We start from the raw sequence: 26,653 nt of genomic DNA on the forward strand, positions 1-26,653 counted from the left end.
AGGCCAAGACAAATATCTCCTGATGCTGTCTCTATGTATGGATGCTCCATTACACATACCTACATGGTTCCATTCCTGACATTGAAGATAATGCTGTTGAGCATATGAACTATGCCCAAGATTTTTGATGCGAGTTAAGGAATGGGTAGGCCTTGGTCATAAAGTTACTGGGCTCAGTATACAATATATAGTTTTAAAAGAACATTTTCAATGAATAGTACAATGAGAATTAATGACATCGAGGATTCAGTACAAGTACATCATTGTGTTAATTGCTGTAATATCAAAAATGCTCCCTGAGCTTCTTTAATAAGGATTATTCTTCAAGACCCTTAGTTTTAATACATAAAGCTTAAAATAATAATGTCAAGGTCAAAAGATAGCCATCCAAATGTGTTTCTACTGCTCCTAAGGTGTAAAGTGAAGCACAGTAATCTCATGGCACTGTGCAAATCTGTAATTAAAACCACACACAGAGAGTGATAAAACCAGAGACCTCCCTAAGCCATTGCTTTCCATCATTCTGTTGTACCCAAATTTGTCCCTGTGAGGATCATTGCATACAGGTAGTAGGATCATTCCATGCTAGGTTTGTTAACATTTTCTAGATGGGTGAGTCTGAACATAGCCCTTTTTACAATGTACACCTTTGGGCCTACACATTAGTTGTGTGTAGGTATTGTGAAGAAAGTTATACCATGAAACTCTATTTACAGGTTGAATACAATTCCTCTATAAAAATCAGATGCCTGAATTCATAGAAGTAGAAAAGCAATCATAACTTTAACATAAAATCACTAAATATTCAAAATAGTATTAGCAAATCTCATAGGAGGTTAATGATTCACAGGTATTATAGCAAGTATAGTTCACAACTGAAACAAGGTAGATTGCCAGAAAAAAAAATGAATCTGAGTTAAGTTCCATTTGGAAATACATGTGGTTTAGTCTTTTTGGTTTTAGGTATGTACCATAAATTCACCATGGAGTACACATGGACTCTTCATCAAGTCATGCACTAAAACGTGGTCATCCACCTGTACAGAAATAACCTGGATTCCACATGGCTTCTTGCTGCATTCCTTTAGTCTGCACACTTGAGGCAGGGGCTGAGGAAGAGGCAGAGGTGCAGGCAGAAGGAGAGGGTGCGGTTGACATGGAGACAGAGGCAGAGGGGAAGGCAGGCAGCTCTTTCTGAGTTAATTGTTTGATTGTTTGATTTAGCCAGGTCCAGGATAGGCTGGGCTATGGAGAGGGTCCTTTTCTCAAGAAACTAAATATGAGTTAGTAAATAAATGAATTCTGTTTACTACAATTAACCCTGGACAAAGATAATTCCTGCCCAATGTCCCAGAGCCCAAAGTGTAACAAACTCTGATACTGTTAGAGCACAGAGTGGCACAAAGAGTTGAAGGTTCAGAAGATGCCAGGTTTCTTCTCACCCTTCTTCCACAGTGAGTGACAGACCTTCACAGACTCCAGCATGTGCTCGCTGAGGTGGGTTTAAAGCTTGTTAAATCTATCATGGCTGAGCTCCAGTAATTCCTGCTTCCTTGTTGTGTTAAGGAGAGTGACTTGAGGGCTTCAGCTCCTTCAGCTTTCTTGGAGTTATTTCTCTAGTTCTCTTAGTCTTGTATTCTATGATTCCTAGGTATACTGGGCCTGCAGAGTGTGGCTTTCTGAGCTTAGCCCTCCATTTGCTGGGCCATGTTATCCATATCCCCTTCTCTGGCCCCAGCACTGACCCCAGCCTCTCTCCCTCTATCATGTTCTGAACAGAGAAGCTATGTGAAGAAGATTAGAGCTTTTTTCTTCCATCTTCCTCAACTGGTTTAAGGATGTGCTGAACACACCTTAACTTTACTGGGTCTGATCACTCCTGATGACCATGGAGTCTTTGTGTAGGGTGACTGTGGGTACCTGGAATTGGTTTAGTTCAGAGAGGGAGTTGAGCAGTTGGGGAGGTGAACTTCTGCCATTAGTATAGTCAGTTCTGCAAAGTTCATGCTGGAGGCCAAAACACTGTGCATGTCCCAGGCTCATCCTGACCAAGACTGCTGCTTTCCCTGGTGGCATTGTCAGAAGCAAGCTCCTGCCCTAGGCTCCCTGGGTTAGTGAAGTACAAGGGATGTTTCATGTTGGGGTGTGCCAAAGGGAGGAGATGGATCTTGGTTTTCTTTCATGCACTCATAGGTATCCAGAGGCATTGACAGATTTGCTGTCATCTCATGCAGGTTGTCATTCTCTGTTTGTTCTAGGCATGGAGCCTATGGCAATGCCAGGATTTTTGAAGGTTGTGGATTGGGGCAGTTAATGACTTGTCCCCATGAATAGTTGGTGTCCTTATCTGGGATAGAGCTCCTTCTGAAATTTAAGGAAGAATTTGAGGAAGACTCAAGGACATGCACAGTGGACCTCCTAGATGCCATCCAAGGCCAACTAGAAAAGAAATGACAGATATACTGAGAGAGTTCTCAGAAGGGAATGTTAAACAGTGCTGCCAGGGATGGGAAGTTTTCCTCCCTTGTTGGATGTCAGTGTGGAGGATCCTCCAAAAGCCAAAACCTGGCCCAGCACATGGTTCACATATGCCTTTCCAAAGAACTCAATATATTAGAGAGGTACTTTCCCATCAATGTTGACTGCAGCACTGTTTGGAGAACAAGCATAGTGTCCAACCGCATAGCCATAGGTGAAGAAAATGGGATGTCTGAAGAAAGTAAAGTGTTTTCAGCCATAGGGAAAATGAAGTTATGTTGTTTGCAGTATGTGGATTCAACTCAGGCTCCATGAGATGGCTAAGTGGATAAGAACACTGGAGTGATTGCAGAATCCCCAGGCTTGCTTCAGAGCACCTCCTGGTGGCTTTCTAACTCTCTTAATTCCATACCCTAGAGATGATGCCCTTTTCTGGCCTCTGTGGGCACTCCACACGTGTTCCACATGAATTCAGGTGGACGACACACAGACACACACACACACAGACATACACACACACACACACACACACACACACACACACACACACACACACACGCAAAATAAAATAAGTATTAAATGGATGGATTCAAAGATGGAAATAACTAGAGATAAACATAGTTATGAAATGAAACTCTTCTCAGGAAGATGGTCACCCTTGTATATTTTCTCTTTAAGTAGGTGCTTGATAGTGGTTCATGGAATCCTGTACTTCATTTCATGAAATTTCAGAAGGAGCTCTATCCCAGACCATTAATGATTAAAGGACTGGGGTGAGTGGTTTAAAATGGGAGAAAGTGTGGTAAGAGCAGGGATGTGTTTACTGTAACAGTTCACTGTAACTCCTACAGGAAACATACCAAGTTCAAAGACTTTTATTTTATTTGAAAATAAAAGTCAAAGGGAATAATTATTTTTACCTTAAATAAACAATACCAGTGATTTATAGTATATTTTATATATATTACACATATTTTAGTTTGGCAACATGAACAGTAGCATAGGTATGAAGAAACCATCAAAACCTCCTATATATTCTTACTCGTGGTTGATATAACTGACTTTTGTTTCTTCAGTCACTTTTAGTGTCTTTTACAAATATAGAAACACTGTCTGACATTTATATATATAAATCCTTGCATCTACCAATTAATCTCCTTAACTCCATATGTACCTACGTATCTACACATACACCCAGATCTTTAAATCCAATGTGTACATGTATATGTGTCTCTATACCTCCCTTTCTCTATGTTGAACAGTAATGAGATCCAAAGTCTAGGCCAGACCTTACATGACATAGCTAAAAAATCTAGAAATTTCCATATCCTTCTCCCTCTCTAGGAAGAGCTGCAGTTTTCCCAGAGACGTGTACTTGGCAGCATTCTCTCTCTCCTGTTGAGTTCACCTCTTCATGGCCTCCCTCTCTGGCCTCTGCTCTTCTGTGATGGGCTGTGAGATGACTGGCCCTGGAATGTGGACATACCTCCATGGAATTGGTTGGTGGCTGAAGTCTTGCAGCAGATGTTGGATTTGAGGTTTGGGAGGTGATGGGGCCTTGTTCTTGTCTGCAGAGGGAAGCTCCCTCTGTAGTGAAGGGTGAGATGATGCTCTGTAGGATACTGGCCTATGGACAGCTGTCTGAGGCCCAGTGCAAGACTGGATGGGGTTGGTTATGTTCGCTTGTGTGGCACTAGTCACAGTAGGTAGAACAGGAATCAATACATAAACCTGCAGAGTACCCTGATTAAGAGAAGGACCTAAGCAAAGGCACCTGATGGGCTAGTCACACAGAGGCCAGCGATGAACACTGAAAACTTTTACTCTGACTGGATGGGAAGCTGCTAAAGAAGAGGCAAATGACAGTTGGTTGTCTGTTGTCTGATAACAACCTTCATTTTGGGAATTTCATCTAATGTGTATGTGACAAAAAACAGTATGTGGAAGGAGGAGGAAAAGCTTCCATACCATCTTGAGGGAGCTGGAGGTAAGTTAGATTCAAAAACAAGGTATTAAATGACTTGAGGTGGACGATTAGGAAAGAGGTAATGTGTGTGTTTCTAGGTTTTTAGGCTGAACAAATTGTATACAGAGATGTGTCATTTTTGGAGATGGGGAATTCAAGTCACAGAGAGCTGACCTAAATGGAGACCAAGGGTTCTGTGTTAGATAGGTAGTTTGAGGTACCTCCTGGATGTCCAGGTGGCTGTTGGGTGCAATGAGGTGAATGAGTCTGGCAATCACAGGAAAGGTCTGCACTGGTGATGGCACACTGGAAACCATGATGAGAGAGAATCTGCCCCCAAGAGTCTCAGCTAGGTTCCAACAGTGTGAGCCAATGACATGCAGAGAGCATTTAGTGTGTTTAACAAAGTCTCAGGATGGGTCAGGTCACAAACATCTTAGATCTTCACTGTTTGTAACTTAGAGATAACTCAGGGATACCAAGTGACAGATGACAGGCAGAATACTGCCACTGAATAACAGTGCCCAGATGAACATATGCTCTCATAGAAATTACCTGAGATAATAGCACCATGAAGATTTGCCTTTATGTGCTTGGCCTGAATCATCTGTGGCTGCCTAGGTGGTGAAGAGAGCCCACAAAGACGCGTTGGTAACAAAGCAAGCAGGATGATAAACACCCACAGACAGATGGTTTTTCAGTTGCATCTCTAGTGCTCTCAAGACTTGGGGTCTAATCCCATGGCAGGCTTCAGAAATAAACTCACACGTCTGGCTTGAGCCCGTTTCACAGGTCGTGGATGTACTGCTTCCAGAGTTCATGCAGAGGGAGGAAGAGACTGTATCTGTCATAAAGTCAGGAACAGGTACAAAGTCAGAAACATGAGCTTGGGATTTCCAGTGTTCAGGAAGACAGCTGGGCTCAAGGCTGAGAATGAGCATGAGGGAGCACTTGAGACTGCCTGTAAGCCCCAGGATCCCCAATGACAATGTGGCCAAGGCCGAGTGCATTCCCCTCCTTGAACCTTAATTTCTTCCCTGGCAGAACCTTCTCAAGTCTAAATTTCTGCTTTTGAAAAGGAAAGAGGGGGCACTGTGCTTTGGTTCTCTTCATGCTGGCCAGTTGTAGATGTGAGGGTGGAGGCCCTGGCTCAGACCAGGAATAGGATCTGAAGGTGGAGATAACATGAGCCTTAACAATCCAGGTGCTATTCACTCAATCTCCTTTTCCTAAGAGAAACTGTGGTATATTGGATGTGTGTTCTTGGGGGCTCAAAGAAAGAAGGCACAGAGCACTGTAAGAATGATTTTAGACTTTATCACATTCAAAGGGGGTCCATCTCTCTGAACTGAAACACTGTAGATAAGCAAAGGACCCTTTTATTGTTATGCAATTCACAACTTTAGCAAGTCAATTCCATATACCTCTTATCTAAGCCCCTCAATGGGACAATGCCAAATGCAAATTCTCAATAAAGGAATACTACCGTTTTCTGGGTTGTCCCTGAACCAAGTTTTCATAGGCTTTGAACTCCTAGCAAACTCTCAGATAAGACTTCAAACAGGAGATAATGCAGCCAGGAGGTAGCAATCACAAAAGGCAGATCAAAGCTAGGTGCTAACACTCAGGAATCAAACCAGCTGCAGTTCTGCAGAATTTCTCCCAACATATCCCCCTTTTTACATGCAACAATTAATTATTTTGGAGGTTATGTAGCTTCACAGCAAATACAGCCTTTTCTCTATCTTTCTGTTTTACAATCTATGTAAGTAAATCAAAACACATCTTAAAGCCAATAAGGTTACTGTTGCTAGCAAAAGAATAACCCTTGCTCAAAAAAGAAATCTATTAAAGTGATGTGCAGGGTTGAATGAGGCTATAGTATCTGCAAGGCTTTCCATAACATCCATTCTTGTCATATCAGGTAACATTTAACAATTCTTAATTTCTTGCTGTAAATCATAACTGATCTCTCAACAATATACCAGCTTGTCTCAAATCAGCTAATTCATTAACTATCTCATTATCTATTTTATTTTGTTCAGTCCAAAGTTCTGTAGAATACTTATGCCAGTTTCTAACAAACTCAGTAGTTGGAATTTCTTTTATGAAGCACCACTCTGGCTGTTGCACCAGTAGCAGTCAATGCAATAATTCCCATAATAACTGCAATAATCAATCCAACCATTTGATGTATTCTTCTCAATCTTCTTTCAGCTACCTTCTGTACCAGGTTCATAAAATGTGTGTACCTTGACATGGCATCGACAACTTCACTGGTATCCAGAATATTGTCCTTCCTCTAAGAATATATAAACTTTGAAAGAGTACGTTTAAAGACATACTAGAATTAACACAGGTATGAAGGGTACAGCAGCCACAAGTGTTGCAGTAATTATTAGGGTACAATTGTACAGGCCCATTTAGTAGCTAGTAAGGTAATGGTACACAAGTCATAAAAGGATGGCTTCCAATCAGTCTAAAAGACAAAGCATACTTATCATCCTTAATGTGTAACTTTCCTTCCCATACTTAAAGAGGATGGGAGGTGACCAGGCCTGTATGCCCACCCTGCACCAATTGAGAACAGGTGAGGCCCCAGTCTCCAGACTGCTCAGCCCAGTTCAATAGCCCCCTAGACCCTGAAGGCACATTCCTTGCCACTTCCCCGCACCCAGTGCAGCTCAAGAGACTGGGCATCAGCCTCCTCCTACCCCTGGCTCTGGCCAACCATCCCGTTAGGCACCAGTGACCACCAGAGCCATATGCCTTATCCTGGACTGATTGGAAGAAGAGCAACCACAGGAGCCAGAGGGTCAACCTGCACCAATTGAAGAAGAGTGATCTGGAGCTCCACCTGTTTATATTAAAGGAAGAAATGGGTAGACTGCAGTGTAAGAACACACTAAACAACATAAAGAGCAGTGCAGTAGCATCAGAACCTAGTAATCCTACAACAGCCAAACCTGAACATCCCAAAGCAGATGTTCCAGAAGAAAATGAACTTAAAAACAACTTTATAAAGATGATAGAGGCCCTAAAAGAGGAAATGAAAAATTCCCTTAAAGAAATGGAGGAAAAGACAAACAAAAAGTTGGAGGAAATCAATAAATCTCTTAAAGAAAGTCAATAGACCCAAGAAATAACAACCAAACAAGTGAAGGAAACAGTTCAAGACTTGAAAACTGAAATAAAGGCAATAAAGAAAGCTCAAACTGAGGGAATTCAGGAAAAGGAAAATCTGAATAAATGAACAGAAACTACAGACATAAGCATTACCAACAGAATAAAAGAAATGGAAGAGAGAATATCAGGCACTGAGGATACTACAGAGGAAATAGATGCATCAGTCAAAGAAAATGTTGAAATCCAGCAAATTTTTAATATAAAGCATCCAGGAAATCTAGGACACCATGAAAAGACCAAACCTATGAATAGTACGGATAGAAGAAGGAGAATTCCAGCTCAAAGGCACAGAAAATATATTCAGCAAAATTATAGAAAAAAACTTTCCCAACCTAAAGACACACATGCCTATGAAGGTACAAGAAGCATATAGAACACCCAATAAACTGGACCACAAAAAAAGTCCCATTGTCACATAATAGCCAAAACACTATTCATACATAATAAAAAAAGAATATTAAGAGCAACAATGAAAAAAGTTCAAATAACATATAAAGGCAGACCTATCAGAATTACACCTGAGTTCGCAATGGAAACTCTGGAAGCCAGAAGGTCCTGGACAGATGTTATGCAGATACTAAGAGAGTACATATGCCAGCCCAGACTATTATACCCAGCAAAACTTTCAATCACTGTAGATGGAGAAAAGAAGATATTCCATGTTAAAACCAGATTTAAACATTACATATCCACAAATCCAGCCCCATAGAAAGTACTAGAAGGAAAACTTAACCCAAGGCAGTTACTGCAACTAACAAAACACTGGCAATAGATAAAGTTACAACAGCAAATCCTAAAGAAGGGAAACACACAAACTACCACCACCCAAACAACAACAACAAAAAAGAGGAATTAACAGTCACTGGTCAATAATATCCCTTAATATCAATGGACTCAGTTCACCTATAAAAAGACAAAGGCTAACAGAATGGATACAAAAACAGGATCCATCTTTCTGCTGCATACAAGAAACATACCTCAACCTCAAAGACAGACACTACCTCAGAGTAAAAGGCTAGGAAAAAATATCCAAGCAAATGAACCTAAGGAACAAGTGGGTGTAGTTATCCTAATATCTAACACAATAGACTTCAAACAAAAAACAAATAAAACAGATGAAAAAGGGCATTTCATATTCATCACAGGAAAAACCCATTAAGATGAAGTCTCAATTTTGAACATTTATGCCCCTATTACAAGGGCACCTACATTTGTAAAAGACATATTACTAACATGTAACTGGAGTTATCTCCATTCCCACCCGGACCCGGAGCCACTCAGAACCAAATAAACACACAGAGACTTATATTATGTATAAACTGTATGGCCATGGCAGGTTTCTTGCTATCTAGTTCTTTTATTTTTTTATTTTTTTGGTTCTTTTGAGACAGGGTTTCTCTGTGTAGCTTTGCGCTTTTCCTGGAACTCACTTGGTAGTCCAGGCTGGCCTCGAACTCACAGAGATCTGCCTGGCTCTGCCTCCTGAGTACTGGGATTAAAGGCGTGCGCCACCACCGCCCGGCGCTATCTACTTCTTATATTTTAAATTAACCCATTTCTATTCATCAATACCTTGCCACATGGCTCAGGACTTACCAGTATCTTTACATGTTGCTTCTTCTGGCGGCGGCTAACAGTGTCTCCTGACTCAGCCTTCCACTTCTCACAATTCTCCTTGTCTGTTTATCCAGCCTATACTTCCTGCCTGGCTACTGGTCAATCAGTGTTTTATTTATTTATCAGTCAATCAGAGCAACACATTCATAGCTTATAGAACATCCCACAGCACTAAAGCACAAATCACACATCAAACCCCACACCCTAATAGTGGGAGACTTCAACACCCCACTCTCACCACAGGACAGGTTGGCCATACAGAAATTTAACAGAGAAATAAGGAAACTAATAGATGTTAGGACTCAAATGGACATAACAGACATCTATAGAACATTTCACCCAAACACAAAAGAATATACATTCTTTTAAGCACCCCATGGAACATTCTCCAAAACTGACCACATACTTGGTAAGAAAACTAATTTCAACAGGTACAAAAAAAATGGAGAAACCCCCTGTATCTTATCAGACCATAAAGTTAGAAATCAACAACAATACAAAATGCAGAAAGCTACAAACTCATGAAAACTGAACAATGCTCAAATGAATCACCAATGGGTCAAGGAAGAAATAAAGAAAGAAATTAAAGACTTCCACAAATTCAATGCAAAATGAATGCACAACATACCCAAACTTATCCGACACTATGAAAGCAGTGCTAAGAGGAAAATTCATCACACTAAATGCCCACAAAAAGACGTTGGAGAAATCTCACACCAGTGACTTAACAGCACACCTGAAAGCTCTAGAAGAAAAAGAAGCAAACTCACCCAGGAGCAAACGACAAGAAATAAACTAAGGGCTGAAATAAATGAAATAGAAACAAAGAGAATAATATAAAGAATCAATGAAACAAGGACTGGAGGGATAGCTCAGCCGTTAAAGGATAGGCTCACAACCAAAATATAAGAATCAATGAAACAAAAAGTTAGTTCTTTGAGAAAATCAACAAGACAAACAAATCCTTATCTAAACTAACCCAAAAGCAGAGAGAGAATATCTGAATTAACAAAAGTAGAAGTAAAAGGGGGCATAATAAGAGATGCTGAAAAAAATCGAGAGAATCATTAGATTATACTTTGAAAACCTGTACTCCACAAAATTGGAAAATGTAAAAGAAATGGACAAGTTTTTGGACAGTTACCATATATCAAAATTAAAACAAGATCAGATAAACAATTTAAATAGACCTATAACCCCTAAGGAAATAGAAGCAGTCATCAAAAGTCTCCCAACCAAAAAAAAAAAAAAAAGCCCAAGGCCAGATGGTTTCAGCACAGAACTCTTCCAGAATTCAAAAAGAACTGATATCAATACTCCTAAAACTGTTCCAAATGATAGAAACAGAAGGAATATTTCCAAACGCTTTTTACGAGGCTAAGTTACCCTCATACCCAAACCACACAACTAGGAAAGAGAATTACAGACCAATCTCCCTCATGAACATTGATACAAAAATTCCCAATAAAATATTAACAAACCAAATCCAAGAACACATAAAAAAATCATCCATCATGATCAAGTAGGCTTTATGCTCAAGATGCAGGGATGGTTCAACATATGGAAATCTTTCTATGTACTCCACCATATAAACAAACAGAAAGGAAAAAACCCACATGATTATCTCATTAGATGCTAAGAAATGCCTTTGACAAAATCCACCACCTCTTCATAATAAAGGTCTTGGAGAGATCAGGGATACAAGGAACATACCTAAACATAATAAAGGCAATATACAGCAAGTCAACAGCCAACATCAAACTAAATGGTGAGAAATTCAAAGCAATTCCACTAAAATCAGGAATAAGACACGAATGTCCACTCTTCGCATATCTATTCAATATAGCACTTGAAGTTCCAGCTAGAACAATAAGACGACAAAAGGAGATCAAGGGGATTCAAATTGGAAAAGAAGTCAAACTTCCACTATTTGCAGGTGATATAATAGTATACATGTGACCCCAAAAATTCCACAGCTGATAAACAGCTTCAGTACCAGTAACGTGGCAGGATATAAGATTAACTCCAAAAAATCAGTAGCCCTCCTATATAAAAATGATAAATGGGCTGAGAAAGGAATCAGAGAAACATCACCCTTTACAATAGCCACAGATAACATAAAATATCTTTGGGTAACTCTAAGCAAACAAATGAAAGACCTGTATGACAAGAACTTTAAGTCTTTGAAGAAGGAAACTGAAGAAGGTATCAGAAAATGGAAAGATTCCCCATGTTATGGTATATGTAGGACCAACATAGTAAAAATGGCAATTTACCAAAAGCAATCTATAGATTCAATGCAATCCCCATCAAAATATCAATGCAATTCTTCACAGACCTTGAAACAACAATACTCAACATCACATGGAAAAGCAAAAAATCCAGGATAGCCAAAACAATCCTATACAATAAAGGTGGAGAGGCACCACCATTCCTGACTTCAAGCTCTCCTATATAGTTATTATAATAAAAACAGCTTGATATTGGCATAAAAACAGACACGATCAGTGGAATCCAATTGAAGACAATGACATCAATCCACACACCTGTGAATACCTCAATTTTGCCAAAGAAGCCAAATTTATACAGTGACAAAAAAAAAGAAAGAAAGAAAGCGTCTTCAACAAATGCTTCTGGCCTAACTGGGTATCTACATATAGAAGAATGCAAATAGATCCATATCTATTACCATGCAAAAAACTAAAATTCAAGTGAATTAATAAATCCAATTACACTGAACCTGATAGAAGAGAAAGTAGGAAATGCTCTTGAATGCATTGGCATAGGGACCACTTCCTAAATATAACACCAGTAGCATAGACACTGAGCACAAAATAAATAAATGGAACCTCCTCAAACTGAGAAGCTTCTTTAATGTAAAGGACACTGTCAAGACAAAAGGCAGCATACAGAATAGGAAAAGATCTTTACCAACCCCACATCTGACAGAGGGCTGATTTCCAAAACATATAAAGAATTCAAGAAACTAGATAGCAAAATATCAATCCAATAAAAAAATGGGCTACAGAGCTAACAGGGAATTCTCAAGAGAAGAATCTCAAATGGCCGAAAGACATTTAAGGAAATGTTCAACATCCTTCGCCATCAGGGAAATGCAAACTAAAACAACTTTGAGATACCATCTTATACCTGACACAATGGTTAAGATAAAAAAACAATGATGACAGCTTGTGTTGGAGAGGATGTGGAGAAAGGGGAACACTCCTCCAATGCTGGTGGGAATGCAATCTTGTACAACCGCTCTGGAAATCAGTATGGCAGTATCTCAGGAAATTGGGAATCAACCTACTTCAAGATCCAGTAATACCACTTCTGGGCATATACCCAAAAGATGTTCAACCATACCACAAGGACATTTGTTCCACTATGGTCATAGCAGCATTATTTATAATAGCTAGAACCCGGAAACAAAGTAGATGCCTTTCAACTGAACAATGGATAAAGAAAACATGGTACATTTATACAATGGAGTATTACGCAGTGGCAAAAAGAACAATATCATCATGAAATTTGTAGGCAAATGGATGGGACAAGAAAAAATAATCCTGAGTAAGGTAACCCAGACCCAAAAAGACCAACACAGTAATATACTCACTCATAAGTGAGTTTTAGATGCAAAGCAAAGGATAACCTGGCTACAATCCACAACCCTAGAGAAGCTATGTAAAGAAGAGGACATCAAGAGGAACACATGTGGATTGCCCCAGGAATGGGAAAGGTTTATGATCTCCTGGGTAAACTGGGAGTGGGAATTAGAAGGAAGGGATGGAAGGTGGGAACATGAGCACTTGAGATTGGGGAGAGATGGGGAGGGAGAGCAATGAAAGAGATATCTTGACAGAAAGTTCCATGAAGGGGATGGGGAGAAATCTGAAGCTATGGAAAACCCCAGAAACTCACAAGATTGTCCCCAGCATTAGTGGAGAGGGTGCTTGAACTAGCTTTCCCCTGCACTGAGATTGGTGTCTACCCTAACTGTCATCATTGAACCTACATCTGAACCTACATCCAGTGACTGATGGAAACAGATGCAGAGACCGATAGCCAAGCAATTGGCCAAGATCATGGATTTCAGTTGACTAGAGGGAGGAAGTATTATAGGAGCAAGGGGAGTCAGGATTAGGATGGGAAAAATCTCAGAGATAGCTGACCCAAGCTAGTGAGAACTTATGGACTCTGGAATGACAACCAGGGAGCCTGCACGGGACCACACTAAGCCCTCTGAATGGGAGTGAAAGTTGTGTGGCTTGGTGTCTTTGTGTGTCCCCTGGCAATGGGACCAGGACTTATCCTGGGTACATGAACTAGCTTTTAGAGCCCATTCCCTGTGGTGAGATATCTTACTCAGCCCTTATGTAGTGGGGAGGGGCTAGGTTCAGCTTCAACTTGGTATGCCAGCCTGTGTTGATTACCCAAGGGAGGCCTTACCCTCTATGAGGAGATGGGGTGGGAATGGGGGGGGAGGTAGGAAGAACTGGGGAAGGGGAGAAAGGGGAAACAGGATGGTATGTAAAATGAAAAAAAATTTTATTAATAAAAAATTCATAAAAAAGAGGGTGGGACACACTTGCTAACTTTCACAAGTTAGCCAAAGTGCAGGGGACAACTTGACATTCCAACTCCATGCCACTGGATAGGTTCATTAACATAAGAACTAATTTCTACAGTTCCACTCAATCTATACCACTTCAATTTTAATTCTAAGTGAGAATATTTTCCTTGAGGGGAGCCATAAAGGCTCCAATCAATGATGTCTCCACAGGAGATATGAATTTGCACTCAAGGTTTCTCAATCTTGCACTGTTGTCAATGTACCCAGTCAGATTCCTTGTTGGTAACCCCCATCTCACAGAATGGCAGATTTAAAGATCTAGTAGCATTAATCTCCTGTCCTTTAAAACCAGATGCATAAAGTATATAAAACTTACTATGATAACCTTAGGTTGAATTGTGGATAGTCCTACTTGAGAGGTTATATTTAGATACTGAATTCCATTTCCCATATGAATAGGAATTCCTTATGCTCTCACAGTATAATTTTTAATCTATTTACCCTCCTCCATTGGCTGAGCAAGGCCTCAGTTATCATAAGGACCAGATAGCCAAGAAGATTAACCACCACAGGAATATCCATATTTTCCCACCTTACTGCTAAGTTAATTGGAGGATTAGGAGTTAAGTCCCAGTAACTATGATCAGTCCCTTTTACCTGTAAAGTTACCATAGGAGACATGACAAGTAATAGATTTGTAGAATTCAGAGGTTTCTGAGTCATAGAAATTACCACCTCCCCTTTGTCATCTAAATTCTTAAGCTGTCCCCAAGTAGAGGGATTAACTGTTTGCTCCAAAGGCATTCTGTGTTTTTTCCTTCCCAGAACCATCTGAGTAACAGGAAGCATCCAGGAGACTTCTCTTGCTCATGTCTAAGCTTTATTAATTTATTAACTTCTAATCTCCTCCAGAAACATAAGCATAACTTCAACCCCATCCTAACACCTTTCTCATTTTCCATACTGATGTAAAGGCAACCTTTCAGTAGAGACAAATTTTTTGTATCGTCCAATGCCTGTCAGTAGCTGTTGTTACTGTTTCATTAGCAATTAAAAAATTTAAGGTAAGTCAGGCATTGTGCAGTCCATCCCAGGGGTCCTCATATTATCCTTCTGTTTGACAAGCATCTCCTTTAGAGGGTTATTAGGTCTTTCAACAATTGCTTGTCCAGTAGGATTATATAGTATCTCTGTAATGTGTTTTATGTTGTAAACTGTAAAAAACAAAAAGTGTGATTTTGTAGGAGATATATGTGAGGTGTTATCATTTTTATTTTGTATTGGTATGCCCATTACAGCCTTTGTTTCTAATAAAAGTGTAATTATAGAATCAGCCTTTTCAGAACTTAATGCAGGTGCCAATTAAAATCCAGAGTGTGTATCAAGGATATGATGTGTTTTAATTTTCCAAATTCTGCTAAATGGAATACATCCATTTGCCAAGTTTCATTACTTTGTGTACCTTTAAGATTAGTTCCTGCAGGTAAAGGAACTTGCTTATACAATGAACAAGCAGGACATTTTTTTCTAATTTCCTTAGCTTGTTGCCAAGTAATGAAAAATTTTTTCTTTGTGGTGATATTTTATTTGTGTTTTAATAAGTAAAGCTTGCCTGGAGATCAGATGAAACAGCAAGCCATTTTAAATAAACAAAGAAATCAGCAAATGGTAGCACATGCCTTTAATCCTATCACTTGGCAGGCAGGATCTTCGTGTGTTCAAGGCCATACTGGAAACAGAGCCAGGTGTCGTGGCACACGCCATAAACTCCAAAACTAGTTAACTCTGGAGGTCTGTACAGACAGAGAGGAAGTGACAGAACTAGGTAGGATGAGAAAATGATGTAAGTGAATGGAGAGAGCAAATCCAATGGCAGAACAGCAAGCCATATAGATGTGGGTAGACAGGAGTAACTCGCACTTGGAAGCTGCAGAGTTGGTGAGTAAGGTTAGCTGTGGCTTTCCCTATTTCCCTGATCTCTCCCAGGCTTTCACCCCTGTATCTGGCTCCGTGTTTTTATGTAATAAGACCATTTAGAAATTCATCTACATTTCTTTAAGCTCCGACTATTAACATGATGTTTCTTGTGAAATTCTGAGGCTCACAATACATTTCCTATCAGTAATTGATCAATTACTTCATTTCCTTTAGCTAACGGTCCAGGCAACCCAGTATGAGATCAAATGTGGGTAATATAAAGTGGACAAGTCCTCTCTTGGATTGCTTATTATGGTAGTACAAATAATAAAGTTAATTCTGAATTATCAGGAATAAGTTTAGCAGTTTCTATATGCAATACCACCATTTCCACATATTAGGAATCACTAATTATATTAAGAGATTCATTAAGGTCTAATAAAACCATCAGAATGGCATATTGTTGGACCCCAAAGTTTAGGGTCTCAAGTGGGCGCCCCAAGAACCCAGAATCCAGTCCAGTTGATGCAATAGCAGGAGGATTTATTAAGCTTCTGTATAGAATGGCTCCTTTGCTCCCAAGAGCAAGAGTTGCATCTTACTGCAGCCCCATAATGGCTTATAAAGGAAACCCCCACAAAACCTGTAAGATTACAATTACCATACAATTTCATTTCACAAGATCATGGTCTGGGTACAGAGTGATCACAGAAGGGGTACAGTTACGTCAACAGGTACATTTTCCCTGAAACCTCAAGGGGGGTATCAGGGCGGGAGTGGAGTTTACACACAGGTCATGGTGGTCATTCCTGGAACACCTGCAACTATCCCAGTCACAGTTGAGCACATCTGTTAACAGAAATCTTTTTTACATTGTTATATGGTTGCAGGGGAGATTGAACAATGGCTATGTCAGGTTGCCCTTGGAACTAGATTTTTAGTTTCTCATTTCCTGGTGCTTGAAGTTTCTCTTTTCCTGAGGCTTGGGGGTGTAAGCCTGAAGGGCTAGGGTCTTTCACATATAACTCTGATTTTTGAATTGAATCATAGACTTTCAATAACTTTACTGATACTCCCTGCTTTATAACTAGCCATTCTTAATTTATTCACAGCTGTATAAAATGTAAGAGCCCCAGAAATAGATGCTCTTTTTACTACATAGAGAATAATCCATTCAGTTCTCTTTATAAATTGAAGTCACTTACTTTTTAGATATTTGTTGTTAAGTTCTCCTAGGAAATTACTACAAGCTCTTTGCCAATCATCATTAATCACCCATAATTGCACAATTTCAGCATTAGTATAGGGTACTACAATCTCAGCTGGATCTATTCCTAACAATTGACAAATTCTTATTCTTCCCTTTGTGACTAAATCAGAAACTTTTCCCCTATAGGTCGTTAACATTTTCCTCTGTTTGTGAGCTAGGACAATCCATTCCAAAATATTATCCTCCCTCTCCATAATGAGTCCAGTAGGGGAATGATTACTAAAATACATTTAGTTATGAGATCTAATCGATCCACATAGGCATTTTGTAATTTTTGTTCTACTTAGGCTAATTCACTTTAAGCCTCAGCTGTTAATTGTTTTGGACTGTTTAAATCTGAGTCACCTTGCAAAATCTGAAGCAAATTATTTAATTCTTGAGTACACAATCTAATGGTAGGATGCAACTGAAGTGTGATCCTAATTAGCCTTAATAATAAAAACCTGGATCAGATATCAAGGGTGAAAGCTGAAAGATCAGCAGAGCAGGCAACCGCTAGAAAGACTTCTTAAAGCCTCTACAAAATCTCAGACTGAATGGGGGATATCCTGTCTCTATGAATCCTTAGACTGAATGGGTAGGTAGATCCTGTCTCCACACACCACCTTATATTCCTGTCCCCACCTCCCGTGTGCTGGGATCAAAGGCATGATCCTTCTTACTGCTGGGATTAAAGGTTTGAGCCTCCCATGTGCTGGGATTAAAGGTGTGATCCACCACTACCTAGCTCTATTGCCCTTTTATACTGGTCTTCCTGCTTCCTCATCTCACATGCTAGAATTAAAGGTGTGTGCCACCACTGCCTGGCCTCTATGGTTAATTAGTGGCTAGCTCCACCCTCTGATCTCCAGGAAAGCTTTATTTGTCAGAACACATACAAAATATCATACAACAGGCCACCAATTAATATCACCCAATATTTTTTAAAAATCATTAAGAGTGTGCATTTGATCTCCGCAAATCTGGACCTTTTGCAGCTGATTTCTCTGTTTACTTAATTTAAATCCTAAATAACTAAAAGAATCTCCTCTTTGTATTTTTTTCCAGGAGAAATTTGTAGTCCCCAACAGTGTAAAATTTTCTGTATCATATTAAACATTTTTTCTAATGTATCTGTATCAGAAGCAGCCAATAAAATACCATCCATATTATGATAATAAATTGAAGAAATTGTTTACAAACAATTTCTAGTGATTGATGTAACCAATATTGACATAAAGTTGGGTTATTTAACATTCCTTGGAGAAGGACATTCCAATGACATCATTTTACTGGTTGAGCATTATTATTAGTAGGAATTGGAAAAGTAAATTTTTCTCTACCCTGTTCTTGTAAAGGAATAATAAAGAAGAAATCTTGTGAATCAATAACTATAATAAGCCAATCCTTATATAATTAAGAAGTTAAAGGAATTCCAGACTATAAAGATCTCGTAGGTGGAATCATCTTATTAATCACTTTTAAGTCAATTAATAATCTCTATTTACCAGATTCCTTTTTTTATTACAAACACAGGAGAATTAAGGACTAGTAGTTTCCTCTATGTGTTTAGCATCTAACTGTTCTTTAAGTAGTTGCTCAAGTGCCTGTAATTTTTCTTTAGGTAAGGGCCACTGCCCCACCCATGTAGGCTTATTAGTTAGCCCTTTTAAAGGCAGAGCAGTGAGATTACCAGCAGTGGCCCCTACTCCAAATTTGGATAGGCAATTCCTATTTTATCCTGCTGTTGGACAAAAAAAAAGAGGATATCCTGTTGTATATCCTCTTATTTTCCTCAACAATTTTTTCCAATACCTTTTCTACGAACTTACCCCAATTTTAACATTATTTTATGGGCTCTTTCTGAAATTGTAAGAACATTAACTTGAGTTTCCCATTGTTTGTAACAAATTTCTCTCCCAAAAATTCACAGCTATATCAACTACACAAGGCTTTAACATGCCTATTTGTCCTCTAGGCCATATGCATTTAATCCACTCTACATTCTGTTTTTACCTGAGATAAGGTTCCATTGGCTACAAATTGAGTGGAGACTTCTTTTAAAGGCCAAGTGGGATTTTAAGATTTTTGAAAAATTACAGATATATCAGCTTTAGTGTCTGGTAGGCCTGAAACCTGAATATCATTTACTTGTAATTTTAACTTTGGCCTCTTATCATTTATAACAGTAGCTTGTCAAAATATTTTTTCAGTATTTATTTATGTATTTTTTTGAAACAAGGTTTCTCTGTGTAGCTTTGGTGCCTGTCCTAGATCTCGCTCTGTAGACCAGGCTGGCCTCAGACTCACAGGGATCTGCCTGGCTCTGCCTCCCGAGTGCTGGGATTAAAGGTGTGCACCACCACCCAGCTTTTTTTCCCCAGTATTTTTTAAATCTCCTGTCTTACAATTGGAGTTGCTTTACATTTACAATATGGAAGTAATAACAGTTGAGCAACTTTACCACCAGCATTTATTTGCATAGTCCTTTTTACATAAGCCATCTCTAAAAGCATTGAAAACAATATCTGTAGGATTTTAAGAGGTAACTTTAAGGAATACTATGGAATATTTTTATAAAATTTTAACAGGAGGATACTTTTTTTGCAGATCTTAAGTAATATGTTAATGTAACTTGCCAAGTATTAACAGTGTGGGTCAAATAATTTACCTATATTTTACTTAGTGAAAAATATTTGTAAGCTCCTTATCAGTAAGATATCATTTTTATGAGCTTTTACCTTAGTAACCATATTATCTAATAAGCTAACCACCCAATCTGTTTCAGGTGTTACATTTTTATGTAATTTAACCAAGAATTTCTAGAAAGCAACTTAAAAGAGTGGAGCCAAATCTTCAGTAAATGACCAACAGAGAAGAGCAAATCCAATACTATAAAGTCATGAATGTTGTTCTTCCAGTTCATTTACTATAAAAATTAAGCTTTATGATTAGACAATCAAGAGAAGAGAACAGCCTTTACAGGATGAATGACTAAAGGCTCTGGAAATTCAAACAGCTTTGACTTAGTACTTTATGCCCTCACCATACTTGTTTTTTACTAGAAGTTGGGCTTGTTTAAATTTTTTTCTTTCTCTCACGAAGGGACCATTGATAATGATTTATTCCAACCATAAGAAAAGATAAAAAGTATTTCCTAGTAGGGAATCTTTAATATTGAGTTATTCCTGCTGTAATGAAAAACAAAAACAAGAATCATTTAAACCAAAGTTAAGCAAACAGACAAGAAAACTCTCAGCTCTGGGTCTGTTGTCCTTGCTCAGGCTGCAGCAATGAGGCCCAGCCACTCATTCTTTGCGATTCAGATGCCTCCTCTTAGTGCTGACCCACAGGTCTCTGAAAGAGCTGACAGGCATGGAGAGCTCTAAGTTACAACTATCCTCAATTTCTTATATCAAAAGGAGACTTTTTTCTTCCTATTTTTACTGGGAAGAGGCTTTTTTCTTTCCTTTATTTTTTTGTTCACAGTGATTTTTATTTTTTAGTCCTTGATTTGATAATTTCCCCCTTTTTACCAGGAAATTTTTTTTTTTGGACTAAGCATTTCTCCCTTTACTATCCAGAGATTTTCTTTCCTTCCCTTTTGTCTATTGGGATGGTCCTTTTTCCTTGATTTATTCTTTGTCTCAGGAGCCATTTTATTTCTATCATTAAAAAATGGACAGTTAGTGCTTTTCTATTTAACAAGCATTTTAGCAATTGTACATTTTGTGCTCCTGAGATAGGGAGTTTAAATTCCCCATGACCCTGCCAATCCTGGAGTCATCTTACCCAGTGGGTGAACTTCTTCCAATTCTTAAAAGTGTCAGAATCCTCTGTCCTTCTTGAAGCATCATGACAATGTTGCACCAAAACGTTGTATATTTGGTGTGTGTATGAACACATAGGGGTCCATGGAAAGAGGGCACAGAGCCTTCTAAGTATGATTTTTAGACTTTTCCACCTTCAGAGGGTGTCCATCTCTCCGGACTGAAACATTGTAGATAAGCAAAGGGCCTTTTTATTGTTATACAATTAATACCTTTAGGAAGTCAATTCCATATACCAAAACGTCTTATCTAAACCTCTCCAAAGGGACTATGCCAACTGCAAATTCTCAGTAAAGGAATAGCACAGTTTTCTGGATTGTCCATAAACCAAGTTTTCATAGGTTTTGAACTCCTAGCAAACACTCAGATAAGACTTCAAACAGGAGGTAATGGAGACAAGATGTAGCAATCACAAAAAGCAGATCAAAGCTAGGTGCTAACACTCAGGAAACCAAGCAGCTGCAGCTCTGCAGGAATTCACCCAAAGAAACAAAAACAATTAACATCAACCTTGTTTAACCCACTGACAGAGGAGTTTAAGGTGCAGATTTGCAAAGCAGTTCCTTGTGTAAAGTAGTGGGATTGTAGGGAAAGTGAAGGGAGAGGACCAAAGTTTTTCTCTGAGGTTGTTACCATTTGTCTTGGTACCCTTTCACACAAAGCCAGGGTCAGAGAGTCAAGAACACCAGGCTCAAACCTGAAACAAGAACTTCTTGCAAGAACCTCAGGGAGACAGTCCCAGGGTAAAGTGACACTCTCATGCCTTCTGGGACATGGAAGGCTATGTGTTTATAGCATGTTATACAAAGCCTATAAATCGTGGCTCCCAGGACGCACCATGACTATGGCCCCAACGCGAGAAATATCTCAGGCTGCAGACATGGGAGATGGCTAGAAAAGTTAGGCCTGCGATAGGGGCCGACCGTAGCCAATGAAGACCGTGGTTGGGGGTTCCCCCAGTCTCAAGAATACATGTGAGGCGCTGGACGATCAACGGTCGTTCTAACAGATTCAGGAAACCGTTTATGCTGGCCGAAAAATGGGGGAACTCACCAATCCAAGAAAGCGGTGTTGGATGCAATTTGGATGCGGTTCAGGCGAAAGGAGAGCAGTCTGTCGCATACGGAGCAGATTCCCCAGTTCGCAGGCTTCCTTATAAGTGTATTCTGTTGTGTTTCGTGACACTTCCTTGCAGGGTAAGAATACAACGCAGCTAAATAACTAACATTTTGGTGCCGTGACTCGGATATGACCATCCTGACCTGGAATTGGCTAGGCGGAGGTGTCCGACGGGTATATGCGACCATGGGAGCGTGATGTGAACCCTTCACTCATGTCTCTCTGTTTGGCAGTGAGGCCTTTGGATTTCTTCTGCTGCTGCTTTGGCTTCTGACGAGTGAAGTATTCCAAGACCACAGCCTTGCATTGCAGATGGCTCTCACAGTCTTGCTGGTTCCAGTGAGGTATGCGTTGTTTCAGGAAGGCCCTCACAAAGGCCCCAGGCCACTGGCTCCCCAGCTCCTGCTCAGAGACAGGTGGTGTGGTTTACTGTTCTGCTCTCAGACTCCAGGGCCCTCAGACCCCGTTCCTGAGAGCCACCAGCTTTGATGATCTAGGCTACAAATCCTTTGTCTTCCAAGTGTTTGCTACACACAACTGCCAAGATGTAAAAGTAACACTCACAAGCTAACTGTGACACTGTCCTACACTGCAGCCAGGTCAAAAACTGACTTCCTGTCCTGTTTCTCTGAGGTAACTCTATTTAGCATTCAAAATCCTTTGTAATGCAAGGCTTCTCTAATCCTTGTGGGGAAGGAAGCTTGAGAAATGCATGATACAGGTTATTTAATAAGTCATGACCACAAGAGTAGCTTGAAGTGTAAGGGAACTGGGGTTGTTAGGGAAATGAGTCATTCCAGAACTAGGGGAAATTGCCTGGGGGTTCCAGGCAGGTCAAGGAGGAGGAAATCTGACACTGAGCAGCACAGTCCCCTTTCCTTGCTTTTCAGCCTTGTGGCCTCCATGTGGCTGCTGTTGGAGAGGTCTGCTCCAGTCCTCCTTGAGGCAGAAAGCATGAAGGGCATCTCAGGGACTACTCACTCTTATCTACAGGACTGTAATACCCCTGGCAAGGGAGGGTGAAACCACTTCACTGTTGCACCCAGTCCTGAGACACTCTAGTTTCAGCACCCCTCAAGTTGGGGCAGCAACAGTCTATTCTTCACTGGGCAGCAGGCACCTCACTCGGCTTTCATCTGCTGCAACCCGGGCAGTGCTCTTTTCTGAGGACCTACCTCTTGGCTGGACCATTTGCTGGGCTCTTTTTGCACTAACCAGACAGTAAAAACAAGTCTGAGGCTAACTGCCAACTTTATTTAGATTAACATATCAACAGTGACCTATACCTTCTCTCTGCTAAAGCAGGGGGTAAAAAGAAAGAACACAAAATCTTTGAGGTAGTTCAAAGTCGGGATGGTTAAATAATCTATCATCAATACCAGAACAATTTGGCTCTTTTAAACACTTATGTGGTCTCTCTTTCATGGGGAAATAAAATTAAGGCCTTTTAAAATCTTGATTTCAAGGAAATTCTCTCTCTTTTGCTTTTTTTTTTTTTTTTTTTTTTGGTTTTTCGAGACAGGGTTTCTCTGTGTAGCTTTGCGCCTTTCCTGGAGCTCACTTGGTAGCCCAGGCTGGCCTCGAACTCACAGAGATCCGCCTGGCTCTGCCTCCCGAGTGCTGGGATTAAAGGCGTGCGCCACCACGCCCGGCTCTCTTTTGCTTTTTTGAGACAGGGTTTCTCTGTGTATCCCTAGCTGTCTTTGAACTCAGAGAACTGCCTGCCTCTGTCTCCCAAGAACTGGGATTAAAGCATGCGCCACACAGCCTGGTGGGACATGTACTCTTTATGAGCCACAGGTGATGCTTCTACCCAACTGACAAAGCATGCTGACAGACAGACAGACAGAATTTATAACATTCACTTATGAAATGGCCTGAGCACTGAACACAAAAACAAGAGCAAGTCAGGTTTCAGGTAGGCACAGGCTGTCATTCCCCATGGAGAGGGAGATGACATGAAATCTAGGAGTCCAAGTCCCTCAGAGCTGAATCTGGTACCCTAAGAAAGGAGCCTGGTACAAGAAGACATCAGCACAAAAGACCTCGATGGGGCCTAATATGCTGACTGTAAAGGTGAAGTGTAATCCATGGGAAAGGACACCTAGACCAGTCTTCGAAGCCATTGAACCACCTTTGCTCTCAAGTCTACCGCTCCCAGCCCACCTTTGAAAGATTGTACCTGTACATAGTGCTCCTCTGCAGTACTGGGGGATTAAACTCAGTGGGGTTTAATGCATGCCTGGAAAGTGCTTCACCATGGATCCATGTCCCTGCTCCTACTGAATGCTGCTTATTTACATATTTATTTAAAGACACAGTCTACTTTGCATCCTAGGCTGACTTATAATTTGCTATGTAGCTCACAATGGCCTTAAACCTTCAATACTCCTGTCTCAGGCTTCTAATTGCTAGTTGTTGGGATTACAGACGAGTACCACAACTATCTTAGATACTTCTTAATTCTTTCCTTTGGCCAGATTTGTCTTCAAATACTTAGGATGAGGTTTAAAAGAGCACCTCTCAGAGCTTAATGTGTTTAAGAACCTTGGGGGAACTTATTAAAACATGGGGTTTTAGTTCCTACTCCAGACTCTGAAGGTTCAAAAAAAAAACTCCTCATTGGATCACATTTAGAGTAGTTCTGATTTAAAAAACAAGTTATAATTATACTTGGGCAGTTGCTCACTAAGGAATGAAGACACTAAAACTAAGGTGATGGTAATAGTTAGTGGGTGGTTGGTTTACACACTGTATTTTGCTGATTACAAGAAGTTTAAAACAGATTTTTCGCTGTTTAGAATCAATAAAATTGGAATGTATACGACAAACAAAATACAACAGTCTTTCTGCAAATTCTAAATATGACCACCATGATGCCAAAATCTCTCTAAACCTCCATGCTTCTGTTTCTTATTTGTTTGGAGGAAATCATCACGGTGGCACTGAGGGACAGAGTACAGTTGTAAATGTGGTAAGAAAGGGCAAACGACCAGAAAACCTAGCTCACACTACAACTGTGTGGTAGTGCACACAGTTGATCCCATCACTTCAGAGAGAGAGACCAGCCTTGTTTACAGTCTGTTTCCAGCTCAGTCAGAACTATATAGCAGACCTTATCCCAACAGCAACAATAATTAACAAACAAGAAACAAAAATCTACCTCTGTTCTCTTGAACTTCCCTGAGTACATGTTTGACCAAGCAAACAAACCAAGGAAGTTACCAGTTTTACATACAGAATCTAGGTCTCCCTTGAACTGCAGATTGAGACTCCAGTTTGTTTATTGAGATTAATGTGCAGGGCCTGGGACCCTAGCAATAACTTTTTTTTAACCTACCCCAGATGCCTAGAATCAGAGTTGGAAATCTTTCTGCAGAAGAACACTTGTAATAGCTCTGTTACACTCACTGCTTATCAAGTAGTTGATTTAAAACAACACATATATACACTCATAGGTGTGTGTACACGTTTATTTCAATCTCATTAATCTTTCTAAGAATTTTAAACATAGTTATTCCTAGTTATGTACAAAATAATACTTAAGTTGAGATATGCCAAGGCACTTGATCTCTGATAAAAGGACATGGCAGGAGTGTAAATCAACAGATCAGAGGCTAAATCTTTACAGTATCCTCTCTCCCCTCTTATACTGCTCCAGTGCTTGCTTCCCTTCCTGGAACATCTCTTTTCTTCTCAAATACCAAAGCCTTGGGTTTGCAATACTGCACCTAAGAAGGTTTTCACATGACAAAGGGTGAAAAGCCAGGTGGTAGAGGGGAGCAGGTCCTGGCAGCAGTTATCTAGGCAGGTAGTGAGTAGGTCTGGCCAAGGCCTTGGATCCACCTCTTCCAGTTCCCCTGAGCGGCCCTTGCTCCCCTGGAGAGAACACACTCGATCCTGACATCTATTCCTAGCTTAGAGACTGTGTATATGGCCTTTCACACTCTGTGCCTCGATTTCTTTTGTGTACTATGAGTCAATAGTACACGGTTTCCCTGGAAACTGTCTTGGGACTCTGTTGCGACAGGTATCCCTGACTCAGCTTCCTGTTCCAGACCCTCTGTACTCTCATCCCGGCACAATTTCGTGTCTCTCATCCAGCTTACCCTTCATTGTCGGACGCTTCCGGAGCGCTTTGGTGACATCTCCGTCAGGTCTCACTCACTCTTTCCCTTTCTTCACTTAGTTCAGCAGCTTTCAGCCACCAGGACTCTTTCTTGTTTGCCTTTCCGCTGGAAAAATCCGTTGTGCCCAAGAAACAACGTGCGCACAGTACACAAACAGACTTGTTCCAGGCGGCATCAATGGATGCAACCAGATTTTGGAATTGGCGCCTTGCATGACTCCATTGAAGCGCGACGGGCTCTGGCGGTGCATGCGCCTTGGGTTTAGCTCTGCTGCCAAGGGAGGGGCTCGCTAAGCGCCGGTTCTGTGGCCGGTGGAGTCTGTTATTTGTGGCCTCTTTAGTTTATGGCTCTCCTGGCAGGAACAGTCCCGTTGCAGTTCAGGATTAATGAAGTATAGAGAGGCAAGCTGTCATGGAGAGGATGCGAGGGAGATTGGGACTATGGAGGGCAGAAATGGGCTTGAAGTAGTGGACATAATGGCTGTATTGAGGTCTTAGAATTTTTTTGTTTGTTTAGTTTTTCGAGTTTTAGTTTCTCTTTGTAAGAGCCCTGGTTATCCTGGAACTCCCTCTTGTATACCAGGTGGCC

Source organism: Peromyscus maniculatus, chromosome 1 (genome assembly GCF_049852395.1).
Source record: "Peromyscus maniculatus bairdii isolate BWxNUB_F1_BW_parent chromosome 1, HU_Pman_BW_mat_3.1, whole genome shotgun sequence".
Classification (NCBI taxonomy): Eukaryota; Metazoa; Chordata; class Mammalia; order Rodentia; family Cricetidae; genus Peromyscus; species Peromyscus maniculatus.